This window comes from Protopterus annectens, chromosome 2.part1, assembly GCF_019279795.1.
Source record: "Protopterus annectens isolate FY-2018-M chromosome 2.part1, PAN1.0, whole genome shotgun sequence".
In the NCBI taxonomy this organism is placed as follows: domain Eukaryota; kingdom Metazoa; phylum Chordata; order Ceratodontiformes; family Protopteridae; genus Protopterus; species Protopterus annectens.
In genome coordinates this window covers 1,916,800,025-1,916,820,349 of record NC_056729.1, presented here as the reverse complement: position 1 = coordinate 1,916,820,349, position 20,325 = coordinate 1,916,800,025, and positions in this window count along the sequence as shown.

The window sequence follows — 20,325 nt, the reverse complement described above, 5'->3', positions numbered from 1 at the left end:
ATCTGATATTCCCAGCGAGGGGTTTATCTCTGTTGTGGAACACTGGTACCCCATCTTGGTGATGATCATGTCCAGTATGTTGTTACCTGTAGAGGGTATGCTGACCAGCTGTTCCAGGGTGTTATAGTTTCTTAACTGTAGGACACATTTGGCAAAGGACGTTGTATACGAGTAATTCACACACGCAATGTTTGGATAGTTGTAATCTCCTCATATAATGGTGTTTGATAGGACCTTTATATTTGCCATTGTTCTCCAGAATACTGAATGAGGTTCCTGAGACAAGGTACGTGATCTGTAGCAGGCTACAATCTAATGGGCAGCTTTGCCCAATGTTACTTGCACTTGCATGGTCTCCAAGGCCTCATGCTGTGCCAGTAACCTGAAGGTGTGGATATCCATAAGGTAAATGGCTACACCCCTTCCTTTTGTATTTCACTCGTGGTTTTGGGTCCAAAGATCAGAGTGATTGTGACTGTTTTATGTGGATCATATCCAGCAGCTCTATGTTTGACATAGCTTTGTATGTTAGGCAGTGAACACCTCTGAGTAGGCGATATGCAAGGGAGTACGGATGGAGCATTTTGCGATGGTCTGTGTATGGCATGTATTTCAGGCCACTAATGCTCATTGTGAGGTATTGCTGCTGGCTTTCCAGTTGTTGCAGTTGTCTTGTGAGGTACATAGCAACAGTGGCATTGTAGTCTTGTATAGTTCTAGTGAGTGGTGAGTAGAGGGGAACAATGTCCTCTTTTATTTTGCATGAGACACATTTTGTGATGAGGTGTGCCACATAAGAGGGTTTCCTGACTACTGTGGGAATGTGCTTATCACAGTTGTATCCACTGTCCACCTGTGACCTAGGGTCTCTTGTCACACTTACAGTGTGAGGTATACTACCACCTATGTTGTAGTTCTTGGATACAGAGATTTTAACAAAGGTGATGATAATGCACCTTTTGGCATTGAGCTACAGCCCATGGCTTGGACAACAGCCATCTGTCTCAGTGAGGTCCTTTTTTAGGATGTCCACATCTTTAGTGTTTTACAATGATGGCTTCTAGTTTGCAGTCCTCTGGAAACTTCAGTAGCCACAGAACTTCCATGTTAATGTTTACTTCAGGGAAGTAGATACTACACAGCCTGGGAAGTAATCTAGTCCCATGGCTGCTGTGATACTGGCTTCGGAGAGTGTTTTTTACCTGTGCAGCTGTGATGACAGCAACTTTGCAGTCTTCCATTCTAGACATGTGCTCTTTCATGGGTGAGAGGGGGGTAAAGTTAACACTGATCCTATCTGCCAGGATGTTGCCAATATCAGTTGTCTCTGTACATTTAATGCCATTGAGCTGTAACTCAGAAAGAACAGATCTGAGTGTAACCATGACATGGACCTGTCTGTTGGGCAGAGATCTCCTGTGTAGACAGTATGCAACAGAGTACAGCTTGGGTTACATTCATTCTTGTTGCATGGGGCAACTATTTGAGGCCAGTAATCCTCTTGTTAAGGCACTTCATTGGTCTTTCTAGCTGCTGAACATGCCTAGTTAGATTCATCACAAGTGTGTTGTGGTACTCTCTGACAGGTCTGCTGACTGCTGTGTAGTGGCAACCTCCTTTGACCTACAAGCACAGACCTTGGCAGTTTGTGTGAACACATAGCAGGATTTTCAGACCACTTTGTGAATGTGTTTCTGGAAGTAGAGATGACTATACACATTTGTCCATAGATCCCTTATTATCAGATCCGTATTTAGCCTAAGTGTGTGAGCATGCCCAGTATGACCTTTCAGTATCTTCCTGCCTGACATTTGCTTTGTTTCTTCAAGTGTGTGAGCATGCCCAGTATGAACTTTCAGTGTGATGCTGAATGAAATCCACTACATTTGTTGAAGTGTGTGTATACACATTTATACTATATGTGTATGGTAAATCAAGGTGTATTTTTACAGCAGGGCTCACCTTTGTGTCATAGATCAACAGGGATCATGCTGTGCCTGCAGTGCTTCAATGAGACACTTTGCATAGACCTATCAACATTTCTACATACAGGGGGGACAGCTATTCTTTGTACATTTCTACCCGTGGGCACACCGGATTGTTACTGTGGGTGTAGATAGGATGTGGGTTTCACCTGACACTTATACACATTTGCTGTGCCTGCACTGTTATGTACAGGGCACCATTACAGTCTGTACTGTTGCTTATTGTACTGGCTTGAGGCATACTACTGTACTACAGATCTTAGCGTCCATTGTCACATATATTAGCTTGCGACTTCATAGCCTACACAACCCACATCACAACGCCTGGCCTGATGTTCTCTGTCTGCATAGGCGTGTGGGTGAGGTTACCCATTTGAATCATTAGGGGCATGATACAGCATTGCTTTCTGTTTGCATTAGTGCACACTTGTCCTGCTGTGTCGGTGCCATTGCAATGTTATAATGGCTTAGTGGTTCAATACTGTGATTATAGTGCACAGTATCCTGGGTTCAAGCCCTATCACTCCTTTTTATTTTCATGCTGGCCAGACCAGAGTGCTTAAGGAAGAGTAAAGCAGATATGAGCATGTTTAACTGACTTTGCTCAACTGTCCCTGACCTTGGCCAACATTGCATGAGCAATTTTGTTTACATATACCAGATATTGGTAAAAGTTGCTTAGCACTGCTTTATATTGCTTAAAACATGGCAATCATGACTCAGGTGGTGCTGCAGGGCTGCCTATGTTGGATGCACATACTACACTCCCTATACATGTTTGGAAACAGGTGGTGTCAACTTAGGCATCCCTTTTATTTTATGTGCAAGTTAGAGAGAGGTATAATTTCCAAGGTTCTTACTGAGCCAGTGTATGTACTATGCATTGCCTCTTTGCCAAGGCCAAGGCATACTGGGCACGCCTCCTTCTGCCTACTGGGGCAGGCTCAGGTTGTTCCAACTCTGAGTCACGCTGTGCTTGTTCAGGCCTTGGCAATGGTGGGGGGCTGTTTGGCCCTGCTCCATGCTGTTCCAGCTGCAGCTGTTTTCACAGGATCATATTGTGTAGCATGGCACATACCATGACAATTTCGGTACATGTAGTTGGTGAGTACTGCAATGCGTATCCAGCATCCCCCACTAGGTGACCGTCAGGGATGTCCCCATTTGCAAATGTCTGGTACAGCTGTGACAGATGCCAGATATGGGAATCGTGGTAGCTTCCAGGGCAGCCAGCACACACATTCAGTATTATGCCCTGGGCATCGCACACGACCTGGCAGTTGATGGAGTGGAAGCCCTTGTGGTTGATGTAGGCCCTACCCTGCTCACCAGCTGATGCTTTGATGTGTTTGTGCGTGCAGTCAATTGCACTCACTACCTCAGGGTATTCCGCTATTTGCTGGAAGAGACGCATATTACTGTCCAATACCTCACTGGAATTGGAGAAATATACATGATCACCGACATGTGCTGACATGGCATTCAGGAACTGGTGCAGTACCCTTGATGCTGATGCCTGTGAAATCCCCATCATATCACCAGTTGGTCTCTGGAAGGTACCTGTTGCTAGTATTCTTAGGCCAACACATACCTTAGTTTCCACTGGGATGGGTTCCCCTCTATTGGTTCTGTGTGTGAGGCGTGGCCTGCACAGCTCAACAATTTGCTGCAGGAGCTCTCTGTCCATTCTATAGCGCTCCACTATCTCCAGCTCATGTAGCCCCTGGTAGGTTACCATGGGTCTGTAGACTCTTCTCCGTCTCCTCACTGTGGGTTGCTCAGCAGCATTCGCAATGGCACCACCCTCAGCATCTTGCACATGTTGCCTTATAACAGCAATGGCAGCTCCTAACATTTTTATGTCTCAGTTTAAGCGTTTTAAGTTTTCACTTCTCTTTGTTGACTGCAGTCTTGCAGTGTTTCTGAGAAAAACATGGGGGAATGTTGTTTGCAGTGTTTTAGGTGCTAGGCTGTACTGCCTGTGTAATTGGCTGATTCTGATTGAGTTCACCTGGCAGCTCTGCTAGTTCTCCTTGGTTAACTTCCTACTACTTCTTTCTTTCCTTTTCCCTTTCTGTTTCCACAGGGGGCACCGCCACTCAAACAAGCACAAACACATGCACACGACAAGCTAACACAAGCTTACACAGGCGTAGGTGGGTGCACATTCGTGTATACGTGCTTAGACTGCCTAACACAGGCTTACACGGGTGCACATCCATGCACACAGGCTTAGATGGGTTTACATGCATGCACACAGTGTAAGCAGCTTTGCAAGATACTTCAGTGATAGCCACAGCTACACCTTCAGTTTCTGGATTTCAGTTTAGACAACTGTAGACACACCTGTTTTATTCCTGAGTAACTCACAGCAAACACATGCCACTCTGCTCCAATAAGCTTACAGTCTTTTTGATACATACCCCCTCATGATGTCACCCATCTTCTACTCTGTTACTCCCCTTATCCTACTCTTACACTCTAGGGACATGGTTCACATAGCAGGGAATATTGGGATTCACTATCCTTATCCTCATTTGTATAGGATTGCCTACTAATGCTTGGTTACATCTCTCAGACTGAGCTTCCCCCCTTAGCAACCTCTACTCAGTAGCCATGTTGTCTTCAGCCTGCCATTCACTTGCATGGCAGATGAATATTTTGAATAAAAATCCCTATATGTGGCTTTTATTTTTTGTTTTTCTGGTTTTTAGAGCGCAGCATGTTTGTGCGGTGCTGCACTATGCTTAAAAATTGGAGATCAAAGGGAAAAAAAATTATTATTTTTTTTATTTTGCAACGGAAAAAAATGCCAATCGACATATATTTGGCCATTGGCATGCTTCCTCAACTGGATGCATCCTTTATTTGGAGGTGTCATGGCTCTGTTTTGCTATTTGCAGAATGGTACTCAGTTGCCAACTGAGTACATTTCTGCAAATAACACTACTCTTGCTTGTACAGGTTAGTGTTTCCTGGATTGCAAATTTACCTCATTTGCATAGCTCTCAGCAGCAAATGAGGTAATTTGCATAAACTAACCCTGTCCGTGCAAGAGTCGTTTTAGGAGCTCTCTTGCACACCCCTTCCGGCTGTTCCTGGATCGCTCTGCAGACATGCTGGCTGCATGGAGTCTTACTCTAGTCCTAGACTCCGTGCAAGCCTTCGTGAATCCGGCCCTACAATATGCAAGTAACAGAGAAGCATTGGAAACATGAACCACAAAACGTTACTGAAAATTACGATGCTCTTATCACATGGGATCATCCAATACCAATAGCTAGGAAAGTAAAATTAAGAAAAACAGATATAATGGTCCAAGAAAAAAATGATGAAAGTGGTACAAGCTATTGAAATAGCTACACTGAGTTATTATGGTTTCTTATATACCCAGTGATAATGGTTTCTTATATAGTGGAGAAACAAAGTCATAACATACCATGATTTGCCAGCACAAAATGGGTCAATGTGGGGTAAAGACATCCAGAGAATTTCAGTAGTAAATGGAATTACAGGACTATTAACAAAATAATTTTAATTTTATTTAAATATGTTACCGAAACATGTAACCCCATATGAACTGCAAAGAATCTAATTTTGGGTACATTCTGGTTGCTGGAAAGAACATTTGTTTACAAATATTAGAGACTGAAACAATGGTAAAGTAATTATTCTCTGAGTCAGGAGTAAGAGTCCATTCCTGTCATGATATTCTTCTTCTTTTGGTTTTTTCCCAGTCAGGGGTCACCACATCGGATCATCTGTCTGCTCATGATTGGCAGTGGAGTTTTACGGTGTTGAGTTCCCAGCCAGGCACCCAACCTTCCACAGAAGGCACACACACACTCACACCTAGTGCCAGTTTAGAGTGTCCAATCCACCTACTGCATGTCTTTGGGAGAAAAACAGAGCACTTAGAGGAAACCCATGCAACCACAGGGAGGACATGCAGATTCCACACAGAAGGCACCCTAGCTGATGATTGAACCAGAGAACCTCTTGGTGGGAGGTGACAATGCTAACCGCTGCACCACCGTGATATTACAAACCCTCAATATTTGGAAAGACTAGCAAAAAAAAAAAAATCTGTCTGTAAGTACATTATGTAAATTTAAAGATTAAATAAATTTAAATTATAATTCTGAACTAAAATGACAAATTCTATGAAATAATTATTTTTAGTTCCTGTATGTTTTAAATTCTAGAATTTTACTGGATATTTCTAAAAGAATAGAAAATTATTATGTATTTTATCAATGACTGTGATGTCACAGAACTTGCCTATTCAACACCTGAGCACTTCTTACCATTAACAATGCAGGTGATGATCAAAAGGATCTCCTTATGATACAACAGTTATATAGGAATATGGTAAGGCATGACTATGAAACATTCTTCAGATGATGACAGTAGCCCTGTCTGATGAAATCACTGCTCAGCAGCACAAAAGAAGCCACTGTCCCTTCTTGCACTAATCAGACAGTAAGAGAATAATATCAGAACAATTATTCAGATTAACCAGTGTGACCTTGATGGTGTCTTTTTGTAGTGCACTAACCGTATGATGGTTCATCTATTATAAAATACCATGGGTCTACTTGCCTAGAATGTTCTAATCAGATGATGGCTGATTCTTAATGGTAGCAGTACATTTACACAACAAAATGTAAAATTTCACTTACAGCATAATGGTGATAGAAATTGCAAAGTCAAAGGCATTATGACATGCAGTAGAATAGATGGCTATCATTCAGTGCATTGATGAACTGCTATCTGTGATCTGATGTAAAGGTATACCAAATATACAGTAATATAGGGGTGACCCACTATGTGCCACCTTAAAGAGATTTAGCTAGTTAACCTAAATCAATTAATTTCAAAGTGAATCTGTAGTGGAACAGAGGTACTTCATTTAGTAAGTGTTAATACATTTACTGGCCATGGCTTGTGCTGAAAATGCTACTCAAGTGATTTTAGTAGTTCATGCTAATGATGTTATGGCTAATTTAGTGCATTCGCTTGAGGTAGCCATATGATGTAATAGTTTACTCTCAGCAATAACTGTTCTTTAGGGGTGAGAAATTCATACTGAAAAAGATCGGTCCCTGGCAAAACTGTACTATGACAGCAGCATTTCTTTTCTTATTAATGAAGCAGTTTCACAGCTGAAATATGAAGACCCTATTTGTACGAATGTGTTCAAATGTTCAGCATGAAAACAAAGACCTGTATAATGAGACAGCAGTTACAGACTAGAACTGGGCATATTGAATACAGACCACTAATCCCATGACGGCAGTCAAGTTACCTCATAATGTAATACATGCAAAATGAAATGGGGTTACAGTCATTAAAACATTAATCAGGGTGCAGAATGGTCTCAAAAATATGTCTTATGCTGCCCGACTGAAAGAACTCCAGCTTTATTCAGTCTCATACCGCTTGCTCAGAGGTGACCTGTGCCTGACATATAAGGCCATGTCAAACCCAGATTTGATGAATATGCTTCACCTCAAAAAATCTAGATCCCTCAGAACCACAAGGGCGGGAGACTTAAACCTTGACACGGTTATAAATAGAACGTGCTGGAGGGACAGATTCATCACCCAGAGACTCCCTATGCTGTGGAACAAAATCCGGTACATGTGAGGCAGAGCACTGCTGGCCTTGTTCAAGAGGAATCTTGACCAATGGATGGGAGATCAGATATACCCAGGGATTACTTCAGTGTCACTGCTTGACAGAGGCACAGAAAAATGATAGGCATAGTTTTTATTCAAACTAAAGGGGTGGCGAAAGCCACATAACTATGGGCTAGGCTTATAAATGCCCTTGGGCAGATAGCCTAGTATGAACCTATGAACCTATGAACCTAAATAGTGCACATAAAAATGAAACAGCCCTGTCCACAGTAATCCAGTAAGAGGAAGCAGTGATAATGCTAAGTAAAATAGACATTACAGAGTGGAAAAGGGCAACCCTAACAGCAGGGAAGTACTCAGATGATAACGTAATTGTTGCATAGTTGTACAACTTTTGTATGATGGAACAGAGGGTCCCAACTGTGAAGCACTAAGCATGTGATAGCAGAGACCCTATCTTTGCAATATAATTTTGACATCAGTACTTGGAGACTCTCACTGCAATGCTACTAGTCAGCTGATACAAGTGATCATATATAATGCATACAACAATCACAAAGTGACACTATGGTGCTTCTGTCTGTCTTAAACTAATCATATCAAGGTAATGATCCAGCTTAGCATGCACAGATCTGAAGATGTCATAGTTTTATTTCATTTTTATGTTAAATTTGAATTTGTTATCTGAGGTAGACCACTGATCCCATTAAAACTATTTCAGAATCATACCTCTCAACCTCTTTAGTGCAAGAAATCTGGACAAAGCCTGACAAAATTGGGGGACAAAGAACTAACATAGGAACAAATTTTAAATATTGTTAATAAGTAACAGGGTTTCAGTTAATATACATGTTCTGAAGGATTTGAAGTGTGAAACTGAAATGTATGTTATTATTTAGTCACTTCTATCCTCAGATCATCCTAGTGATCTGCCAGAAAAAAAACACAAATTTTATGAGGAACAGACCAAAATTATGAGGAAAAAAATCTGGGTGTTCTGCAAAAATCTGGACAGCTGAGAGGGATGTAGAATCATCCCGGGGTAAACATAATAGATACATGACATTATATACAGTGTGAATGACAAAATGTGATATATACATATGTTATTTATAAAGTGGCAAAAAAGTGACATGATACATGGAGTGACTGACAAAACACAACATATTCATGCATTATATATGGAGTGAAAATCAGAGTTGGCATGCTGAAAGAATTACTATGGAAAATAGAGTCAGAGAAAAGTATGTAGAGGGAAAGAAGGTTGAAGGGTGTTGTAGATCAGAGTGTATATGGAATGTGTACTGTGTCTTTAAGATGCATATCAAAGACTGTGTGTGCACGTATAAGTGCTGGACATGTGCTATTCCTAGTGCCATTTTGGGAGAGCATCCAGAGAGAGATCATGCATGATCACAGTAGTTAGTTTGTATATAAGTTACTTAAGTTAAAGTCAGTACATTTCTATAGTGATGTGTTTGTTTAAAATAATGCTTCTTGAACGTAACCCACACAGACTCTTCTATGAGAGTGGCATGGTGTCAGAACCAGGATTGTACAGAATAATATTCAGAGCCATGAGGTACAGAGATGACAGTGAGGGTAAAATAAAAAGAAACAAGCATGAAAAAGAGCCAGAAAATAATCAAAAGCAATGTAAATTCACACAAACTGCTTATTTTGTAAGAAAGATAAAACGGGGCATTACAAGGGCACAAACTGCATTATTAAAGAAGCAGAAGACACAAACAATTTATTAACCAATGGAAATGTTTAAAATAAAAGTATCTGATGAAACGATTAACAGAAAAGCAAAACGAGCATGTTTTAAGCAAAGCAAGTATGTTTAAACCAAAACAAATGCATGTGGGGCAAAATGGACTTGTTTACAGTAAAACGAGCACAAGAAAGGTACAATGGACATGAAAAGAGACTAAACAAGCAAAATGAATATAATAAGGGAAAAAAGGATACATTACGCATAAAATAAAGCAAGGCAACTACATGCTTTGGCAAAGTGCTGTGTTTTGGCATAACTACGACTTCATATCATATCAAGGGCATAACTAAAGTTATTCAAAGTATCTCAAAGTGTGTAGAAGTGCTTACAGTGTGTGCTTATTACTGTGTATGTATTTCAAAGAGTTTCTGGGCTGCAAAGTGCAACTATTTCATGAAGTACAGTTAAAGTACGGCCATTTTGAAAAGTTTCTTGTGCTGGGAGTGTTTTCAAGAATTCTTGTGCTATTCATGAGGTGCCACCATTACAGACTGTTTCTTGCACTGTAAAGAGTTGCCTAGCAAGGTACTGCCATTTTGAGGATATTTCTGTGTGTTGTATACATTTTATTTGCAAGGTGCAACTATTTTGAAATGTTATTGACTTAGAGTTTCTACTACCCAGTTTATTCACATCATACAGTTATTTGAAATGCGTTTTAAAATGATGATAAATTACATTAGCAGAACAATAATTTCAAGAATATTACAATGCCCTAGAAGCATATTTCACAAAAATCCAGTTACACAGCACCTCATACAGTTATTTGAAATGTTTCTTATACTGATGTGATATTTTGCAATACAGTAATTTCAAGAATATTACAGTGCTCGAGAGAGTTGTTTCACAGAATAAGCCCAATTGCATGATTTTGGAAAGCCCAAAAGCATAATTTCAGATGTGCAAAGTTACAGATGCTCACATAAAGTTTGGACATATATGTGTATATGTTTGTGCTTACTTGCAAAATCCTTCACTGGTATATGTTAATATGGCAAAGATATTTTAAAAGCCCTTACCTCTTGTATTTGATCAGAATATTGCAGAGAATTGGAGAACATTTGAGCAAGAGTATGATATTTTTATACAAGCAGCTTATGCAGACAAAGATGCACACACCAGGGCATTCATTTTACTAAATCTAGCAGGGTCAGAGGCCATAGAAAGAGATCATTCATTTGTGTATGCACCAGCAGTATATGAGGCAGAAGGTAAAAGTTGGCATATTGTTGTACAGGCTAAATCAAGGGAAGACCCCCAGTGTTAGAAAAGCAAGTTCAGAGAAATGTGTAACCCACAGACAAATATTACATTAGAGAGGCATTTGTTTTACAAGAGAGATCAGAGACCATGAGAAACTTTTGCACCTTATATAACTCACCTGAGAAACAGAGCTAAAATGTGTTGGTTTGGTGACTTAAAAGATGAGTTAATAATGGACAGACTCGTTTGTGGTATTAATAGTGCTGCTGTGAGAAAGATCCTGCTTCGTGACAGTGATATAATATTGAGTAAAGCCATAGAGATTTGTCAAATCCATGAAGTGACAGAAAAACACACAAGCATGCTTGTGAGTTACAAGAGCATGGTTTCACTAGGTTCCAAAGCAAATGTAGATAACATGCAACACGTGGCAAATAGAAATAGGCCTAAGCACATGGCAGCCACTACCCCTGCTGGCTCATCAGGGAAACCTCATAGCTTTCTAGAAAGTTCCAAGACCAGTTTAGTTAAAGGAGCATTCTCAGGCTCAGGCGCAACCTCAGTGCAGTACAGTGCAGGGATAAGCGAAGCTCAAATATAGCTTTATTGTTAACTGTCACAATTGTGGTACAAATCATGAATCTAAAAGAGAGAAGTGCTTAGCATTTTGTCAGCAATGTCACAATTGTAAAACATGGAACCATTTCCCAAAGTTTTGCAAATGAAGTAAACCTCACACAGCTGTAAAGAAAGGTCACACAAAAAAGCAAGTTGATCAAATAGAGCCAAAGAAGTCAACTTTCTATGTAGATGGTGTATCAGTGCTTGGTGAAAGAGTGGATGCAGTGAATTTAATGGCAAAAAGTGAAGTATTTTGTATTGTTTGGATCAATGGTAAACTCACAGAGCTTAAAGTAGACACTGGTTCAAAGTGTAATATTATATCAGCAGACACATTTGCTAAAGTGGGAACTAATGAACAACTCAATGTGGTCAGTTGTGCGAAACTTATTGCTTATGGAGGTGAAGAAATTCAAAATGAAGGCTCACTGATGCTTTCATGTTATTTGGCCGATAGCTGTTACAACTTGTTATTCTATGTAGTCCAAAGACCAGCACAGTCTTTATTGGGTCTCAGACATAGCTTGAGAATGAATCTGCTTTCTTTTACCAAATAAGTTCATCACATAAGTGCATCTCCTAGTTCTAATTTTTCTGAAGATCTTTTCTCAGAGTATGCTGATGTTTTTGATGAGGAGTTGGGCAAACTTCCAGTTGTGTATTTCATGAAGTTAGGCCCAGTGGTCAGATCAAAAAGAAGAGTTCTGATAGCTATGCAAGATAAAGTTAAAGCTCACTTGGATAAAATGGTGCAGCAAGGTGTGATTTGTCCAGTCACAGAACCAACTGAATGGGTGTCATACATGGTGGCAGCTCACAAAAAAGGCTCAGACAAAATCAGAATATGTATTGACTCAAGAGATTTGAACAAAGCATTGAAGAGCCTGTATCATCCAATGTGCACAGTTGAAGAGGTTGCAGCTCTAATACCGAATGCCACTGTTTTTCTGTTTTGGATGCAAAGAGTTCATTTTGGCAAGTGATGCTTGACTGCAAATACTCATTTCTAACCACTTTTGGTACTCCATTTGGCAGATACAGATTCCTAAGGATGCCATTTGGAATAAATTCTGCAAGTAAAGTCTTTCAGAATGCAATGGAGGACATTTTTTGGGGTTATCTTTTTGCCATAATAGTAGATGATTTATTGGTTGGAGGCAATGGTGAAGCTGAGGATGACAGAAATCTAAAGAATGTTCTAGACAGAGCATGTGAAGTAAACTTGAAGCTTAGTCCTCTAAAGTGCAAATTCAGATTTCCAGAAGTTACGTATATAAGTCATTTATTTACCAGTACAGGCTTAAAACCAGACTCGACCAAGAAAAGAGCTATTCTTGAGATGTTAGCATCAGACAATGTTCAAGCTCTACAGTGAATTCTATGCATGGTTAACTATTTAGGCAACTTTATACCAGATTTCTGTGAGTTGACAGCATCTTTAAGAGAGCTGATGTGCAAATATGTTGCATGGTCATGGTTAGAACAGCACCAGAAGGCTTTTGAAGATCTTAAGCAGAAAATTGCTACCCCACCTACATTAAGATACGATGATGTGGACAAATCAGTCATTCTTTCCTGTGATGCTGCAAAATTTGATCTTGGCACAATTCTACTTCAGGAGTGTAGACCAGTAGCCTATGCATCTAGAACACTTACGCATACTTAGATGCAATATGCTCAAATTGAGAAAAAAATGTTGGCAATAATATTTGCATGTTCCAAGTTTCATGATTATATTTATGGTCGAGCTATTCAGATTGAAATGGATCATCAACCTCTAGTTACTATTGTAAAGAAGCCTTTGCATTCCGCTCCAGCAAGATTACAAAGAATGATGCTCAAATTGCAAACATACATGTTGTTACCTCACAGCAAGAGGTTTTCCCGTTCGATTCCCGTCTTGGTTTGGGAGTGCTTTCTGTGTGGAGTCTGCATGTCCTCCCCACGGTTGAGTAGCGTTTGAAAGACATGCGTGCGTAAATGGGCATGCCTTAGTTGAAGGTTGGGCGTCGAGCTGGCACCTCGGCATTTTGTAAAAACCTACTGCCAATCATTAGTGGACCGGAGTTCTGCTGTGGCGACCCCTTACTGGGAAAAAGCCGAAAAACAAACAACAACCACAACAACAATTTTAAAATGGTCTATACGAAAGGCAAATTGCTCTATCTGGCTGATACCATATCGAGATTGCAAACAATATCAGAATCTCACTGTGGTAAACACTGTCCGATAGAAGTCCAACAAAACATTAAAAAAAAAAAAAAACGAATCAGCAGAAACATTCTTCAGTTTAATTAAAATGAATACACACTTAAAACAAGCAAAGCCTTCAGTTTACCCCTTCCTTAGTGCTTGTCATTAAAATTTTAAAGCACCCATTTTAAATATCAAAGCAACGTACATCATATGAAACAGCCAACCTATAGAAAATGAAAATCAATTAAAAAAATGTTTTTCTTAATGCAACATTAAATATTTTTATATAAAACAATTTTCAAACTAACTGTGTTGTTAAATCAGGGGTACATCTACTTTCAACCTTAAAATCCAAGAATATTCTACATTTTCCAGAGCATTATTTATATCACCTCCTCTGATAATTTTATGCACTACCTTAATTACTCTAAACTTAAATGAATACCCTGAGTTACTGATGGCAATATGCTTAGCAAGTCCATTAGTCATGATACTCCTCCTAATTTCTGATTTATGTTCAATAATACAATCTTTTAGCTTATGATTACTCTTGTCCACATAAAATGAGGTACAGTACAGACAGGTGGCTAAGTAAAGAGCCTGTGTGGTATTACAAGTAGCATAACAATCAAAACATTATTCAGTTTTGGTTGTAGGGTGAATAAAATGCATTTCAGTGAGAACATCCTTGCAACAACTGAAATTAAAACAAGGATATGTCCCTTGCTTTAAACTGACAGTATTCTTCTTAAGTTTCATATCTTTAAAACATAATCCTCTTCTTAATTGTTTTCTATTTCTATATGCAAAATTAGGCTGTTCATTAAGAATCTGTCTAAGTTTAGGCATAGTCATAAGGATATTCCAATTCTTCTGTATTATATGTTCTACCTCCCATGTTGTATTATTATATGTAGTTATGCATCTTAATTTATTATTCCTGTTCATTGTACTATAAGCTACATTCTGTGTGTCATTGTTCCTAATACTAAAATAGGATTTCATTCTGTTTTCTCTATCCCTCAGTACATTGGTCATACATTCTCTCACCATAGTCTCTTTATAGCCCCTGTCAATGAATCCAAAAGCCATTTCATCCATTTGCTGCATGCATATCTATTCATCTGTGTTCAGCCTACTTGTTCTACTGAACTGGCTTTTCACAATCCCTTTAAATGTATGCGGTGCATTCATGCTATATCTATGAGTATATCGCGTGTTCACATTTGCATTAATAATTCCAAAACCATGCTATGTACAAGGCATCAGAAAATTTTCTCTTGAAGCATACATGTTGACAAACGATTGTATTGATATTTCACCGCTTTCAATGAGTATTTGTTAGAACTGTAAGGTGAGAACTTCATTTTTTAAAGACTCAAGACACACCCACTTGGAGTTAAAGGCACACGCTCAAAAGAGCTGTACTGGGGGGTTGAGTTAAGCAGGTGTGCAGCACTCAGACCTGGTAATCCACTATCAAAAATACTACTAATGTTTTTTATTTATTTTTTTGACATTTGTTTACCAGGATAGTCTATCTGGGTTACATAACCAATTTTCAGTAGAGGCCTAGGGAGAAAAGGTCCACATTTATAACTTGGTTACACATTTATAGAAATTGTTACTTATATGAGGCAATACAGTTGAAGTTTGTGAACAAACACTTAGTGTGACTTATATACTACTAGACATGTTATATTAAACATTTACAGTTTACATGCGTTCATAGTTGGAAATAGGCTTCACTGAGGTAAGAGTAATTGCTTAGATTGTACTTGATTATCATGACACAGATTAGAGTCTGCCAGTCAGATGTTTAGACCTTGGTAAATACAAGTAGGATGACAGGGGGAAAAAGTGCCACAGTTGTTATTTGTTGGCTTGGCTTCTATAATGCTATTGGCATTATTAGTAGATTAGCTTTAGGCAGAGGAGGAGGAGAGAGATTAGTGTACTACAAGGTGATCTAGAGGGTAAGAGGGGGATATTGTAGTATGAACTATACAATTAGATGTCATATATGTTTAAAAATGTGAATAATGATTGGACAGTTAGCATGCCCAATGTATAGAGAGCATTATTTATAGGAAGAAGTCTGGCTACCACAGTCCCCAACTGAGCATACACCAGAACACAGAGAACACAAGTAGTACACCCTGCAAAAACAGAAAATTTCCATGATATGCAGACATGTCCAATGAAAAGTATAGCTAGAGTTTTGTGAATAAAACACATTTTCTTTATTGACTTTTTAAAAAAATCTAGTAAAAACTGTATTTTACTGATAAACTGTGCAACCCTCACAGATGGCTGTAAAGGCTTTAGACATCTGGTATAGAAAACAAGAGGTAGAAGGAATCTAAAGTATTATCATATAATGACATTAATTAACAAAGGCAAGAAACTAATTTTGTAAAAAAAATCGATTTTGTAATGGAAATAAATCATGTTTGGTTGTAGGTAAGACAGGACATCACTCTTATGATCAGACCACACCAGGCATGGTTAAATCTTGCATTATCCATACCTAAATATAAATTACTGCTAAAGGAAGCACTGTAGAATCTAACTGATCAATAAGTAGTAATCTGTCGCACAAGTAGACATCAAAATCTTAATAAATGCATCATGAAAGACTAAAAAACTAATAGCCTGAGCAAGGGCTGCAGTTATATGTTTATTTATTACACAATATTGTCTATTCCTAAGACCAGCAAGAATTATTTCAATTGTGCTGACTGCTAGTAAGCTGTTCTTTTAGCTCACTGTTCTTTCTACTCTGTCATGAGACATTCCTTCGTCTTCCTACCAGTTGTCATTTTTGTCATATTTAACATCTGATTTCATGTACTTTCATCTTCCTTTCACAATAAAACCATATCATTTACATATGTTTTGATTTGTAATTCTTTTTTCTTACAGAGAACAAAGCAAGAGCAAATCTTCATAATGTCACATTATTTTAGAAAAAAAAACATATTCACTTTTTGTACCCTACGTTTTAATCAGATAAAAAACATACAAGCTGCATTATTCCCAATTGTTTGTTTGTGTCTTTCGGCTTTTCCCGGTTAGGGGTTGCCACAGCAGAACTCCGGTCTGCTAATGATTGACAGTTGATTTTTACGTACCGGCTTGCCAGGCCTGATGCACAACCTTCAATGAAGGTACGTCCATTCACGCATGTCTCCATGCAGAAGACGCTCTAGCTGAGAATCGAACTGGACAGCGTCTTACTGTGAGGCGACAACGCTACCACAGCACCACCACAAGTAAACAAAGTCATAACAGACCACATTTAATGAACTGCAAATGTGTAACAGCTGTTTGGCTTACTAATACTGACATTTTGTTGATACATTTTGAATTTTAATAATTTGTTTGCACACAGGGTTTAGCACCTTAATAAATTTATGTATTTGATGCCTGACATCTAACATGATAATTTGCAGTTGTCAACAGAAATAACTTGTTGCATTTTTTTACTGAAACACAGTAGTCAGTAAAAAAATGCAACAAGTTATTTCTGTTGACAACTGCAAATTATCATGTTAGATGTCAGGCATCAAATAAAAAAAAATGAAATTATATAAGGGTCCTTTAGCTGTCAAATTTCAAGAAGTATATGGATGTGGGGGGCATAAATCCTATATTAGTTTGTAGATGGAAGACAGGGAGAAAAGAGGGGAAAAAGAAGTAGAAAAAATGTGCTGCATTTGTATTTATTTCAGTTGTAAGCCAGGTAAATGAACTGTTCCTAATTATTGAACTTTCAGTCATGGCCTGAGCCAGAATGCCAAAAGGAAATGTAGTGCATTTTATATATGAAAAAGAACAAATGACTTGAATACACAGCAATCAATAACAAATAAAAGAAAAATCTAGCCAAACTAAATTTTCCTCTGTATGACTCCTTAAAACCTCTTGTATTAGAAGTAACATGGGATATATACATAAATGACCCCTTAAAGACACCAGGTGTTGCAGCTATATGGCAATTCTGAATGCCTATGACTTATTTCTTTTAAGGCAATTAATAGACAAATTCAGGCCAATAAACCTAGACCCACTAGCTGTGGACATGCATGTTTTGGCCTTCTTATGCCCTTGTCAGAACAACATAAATGGACTGTTTGGCTGACCTTTGGAAAGAAGACAGGGTTGTCGTACCCAGCTTATGTCCATAACCATTAAGTTGTCTGCAAAATATCCCAGCTAACAAACTAAAACAATGAGTAACAAGGTCACACAGACAAACCAATCAATAAAAACTAAAAGAAAAATCTAGCCAGGCAAGACTTTCCACTGTGTGATTCCTTAAAACCTCTTGTATTAGAGGTAACATGGGATATATGCAAATGACCCTTTGAGGACACCAGGTGTTACACAGCAGTGAATTAAACACATAGAGTTATTAGCTCAGCATTTCTTTTAACTTAAACAAGTGTAAATTGCCAGATAAAGTTAAACAATAAAAAATACACTCACTGATAAATAGAGCAGAAAAGAAAAATAATGATGATGATGATGACAATTACCCCAACATATTCCCTAATAAAACAAACATTTACAGATTTTCAAAATTATATCAGCAGTCACATAATCAGCTCCTGAGCTATAAAAAATGGCAAAACCATTACTTACTAAGTGGAATATTTGCAGATATGGCTTATCTGGGAAACCTAGAACAGCTGCACTTTTATAAAAAAAAAGAAAAATGGGAAAACTGAGAAGAGACAGACTGTTTATCAAGAGGAAGTTGGTACTAAGGACAGAGCTGAATCAAAGTATGTGTCAGCATTAAATCTGGAAAACTTTTATTGGAATAACTATCGATGCATACTGGGGAAATTAGCCTGAAGAAACTAGGAAAAAAAGGTATAAGAAAAAGCAAGGATACCTAGTCCTAAGAAGGATCAATAAAGAAGGATAACAGGCAGCTTATGGAGGTGTTCTGGCACTTCTACAAATACTTAAAAAACAATAAAAAATAAGTGAATGGATCTAGGGGGTGAGATAGGAAAAACAAAGATCAAAGATCAGCAAACAAATGGCATGGTGGCAGAAAATTCAGCTGATAAATCATGAGGGTTGGAAACAAAATGAAGGAAAGAAAGACGGGGAAGATATGTCCCCCACTGAATTTTACACAGGAGAGGGAGAGAAAGTCTGAATGCTCCTACTGGAGAAATATAAAAGGGTGGTAAACTCAATGGTAATCTCCATATCTACTCAAAGGACTGTGGTGATATTGATAATGAAGGAGGTCACAGAGAGACTGTAGGTAGGAAATTGCATGCCTGTGCCACTAATCAATGTCAATGTGAAGGTTATGGCATAGGTCCTGGTGGATAGACTATATTGGTTTGATTTGGAAATTATACAGAAAGGACAAAACATATTTACACTAAACAGACTAGTAGAATATAATTGGTAAAGACTGGATGCAGGGGCAGCTTGTGACACTGCTTGTTGGGATCTAGCCTCAACCCAATTTAAATACAATTTATGATGATGATGAGTAATATTTTAAATATGAAATAAATGAGCATGTTTTAGTCAGACACAGAACTCAGCACAGTTCTTGTTAAACATGTGCAAAGTACAGTGTTCCACAGCATGAAAGAAATAATTTAATAAAGAAAAAAAGGGAGATATTTATACCTAACCTACAAAGCATTCTCTGAAACAGTCCTGATGGATCTGTTACACATTCGCAAAAGAAACAGCACTAGAATTACCTGATCTAAGGTTATAGACCTCATTGTTGAAATAACCAAAACATGTTGGGGGGAGAGCTATGTGCCTCAGAAATTACCCCTTTCTGAACAGACTTTTCAGTCCTTATGGAGATGGGCAGTTTGTAGATGCCCTAAGGCACAGGCATATACCAATGCCATTTTAGCCTGCAGGCACTGGTAACTGGAAAAAAATGGGAATGAATGGCTAAACCTAAAAAGGCTCAAGGGCGTTAAGCCTAGTAACCTCCTATGATTCTATGATCCTAAGCCTCAAGGCTGCTTTTGAAATCAGCCTGCATTACAGGCAGATTTTATTAAAAAGTTGACCACTATTCACAGATTCACAGGGTTTTAATCATACACGTTTACTTAGATACTGGGCTGGTAGGCACAACAGCCAATTGTGTGATCATAGTGTGTGTGTGTGTGTGTGTGTGTGTGTGTGTGTGTGTGTGTGTGTGTGTGTGTGTGTGCGTCTGTGTTTCTGCACTGCTGACATAGGCAGGACATACAGCATTCAGGTAGTAAAAGACAAGGAGTTCTCTATGCCAGTTCTTAATGCCATTTTTATTTGACTGAATTAGAGTGATGGATGACTTAAATAAAAGCTTCAGAGAAGAAAAGGAATTTGCAATTCTAGCTCAAGACCCATATCTGTGTTAGGGTGTACTGAGCTGACCAAAAAAAGCATAAGCATTATAGCTGAGTGTTCATCTGCTACAATGCTGGAGGAACAAGGTGCTGCTTAAATTGGTAGTGTGTGTATCTGCGTGTGTTGCGGGGTAGATCCTCTCAAATTTTCCAGAGTTATAGAATTTTATTTGTGTTTGGTCTCATATTTTGGTATATTCCCTATAAAGTTTCTTACTTTTTTGGCAAATGAGTGAGATTAGTCACTAAATATTGATGGTAGACATTTCACTTTTAGACTTAATAGCCTTCAAATTACACTAATGAACAGGGGAAGTGGCCAAGATGGCAAGTTGAATGCAGCATAACATGTCTGCTCTGCTTCTTTCAATTACTTCTGACAGGATTTATTTGATATTTTCAGCAATTATCATTTAAAAATTCTGAATCTAACAACTAGAAATCTCCATGATCATTTTAGTGTAAAAATCAAGTGATATTTTATATATATTCCTGTCAAACCA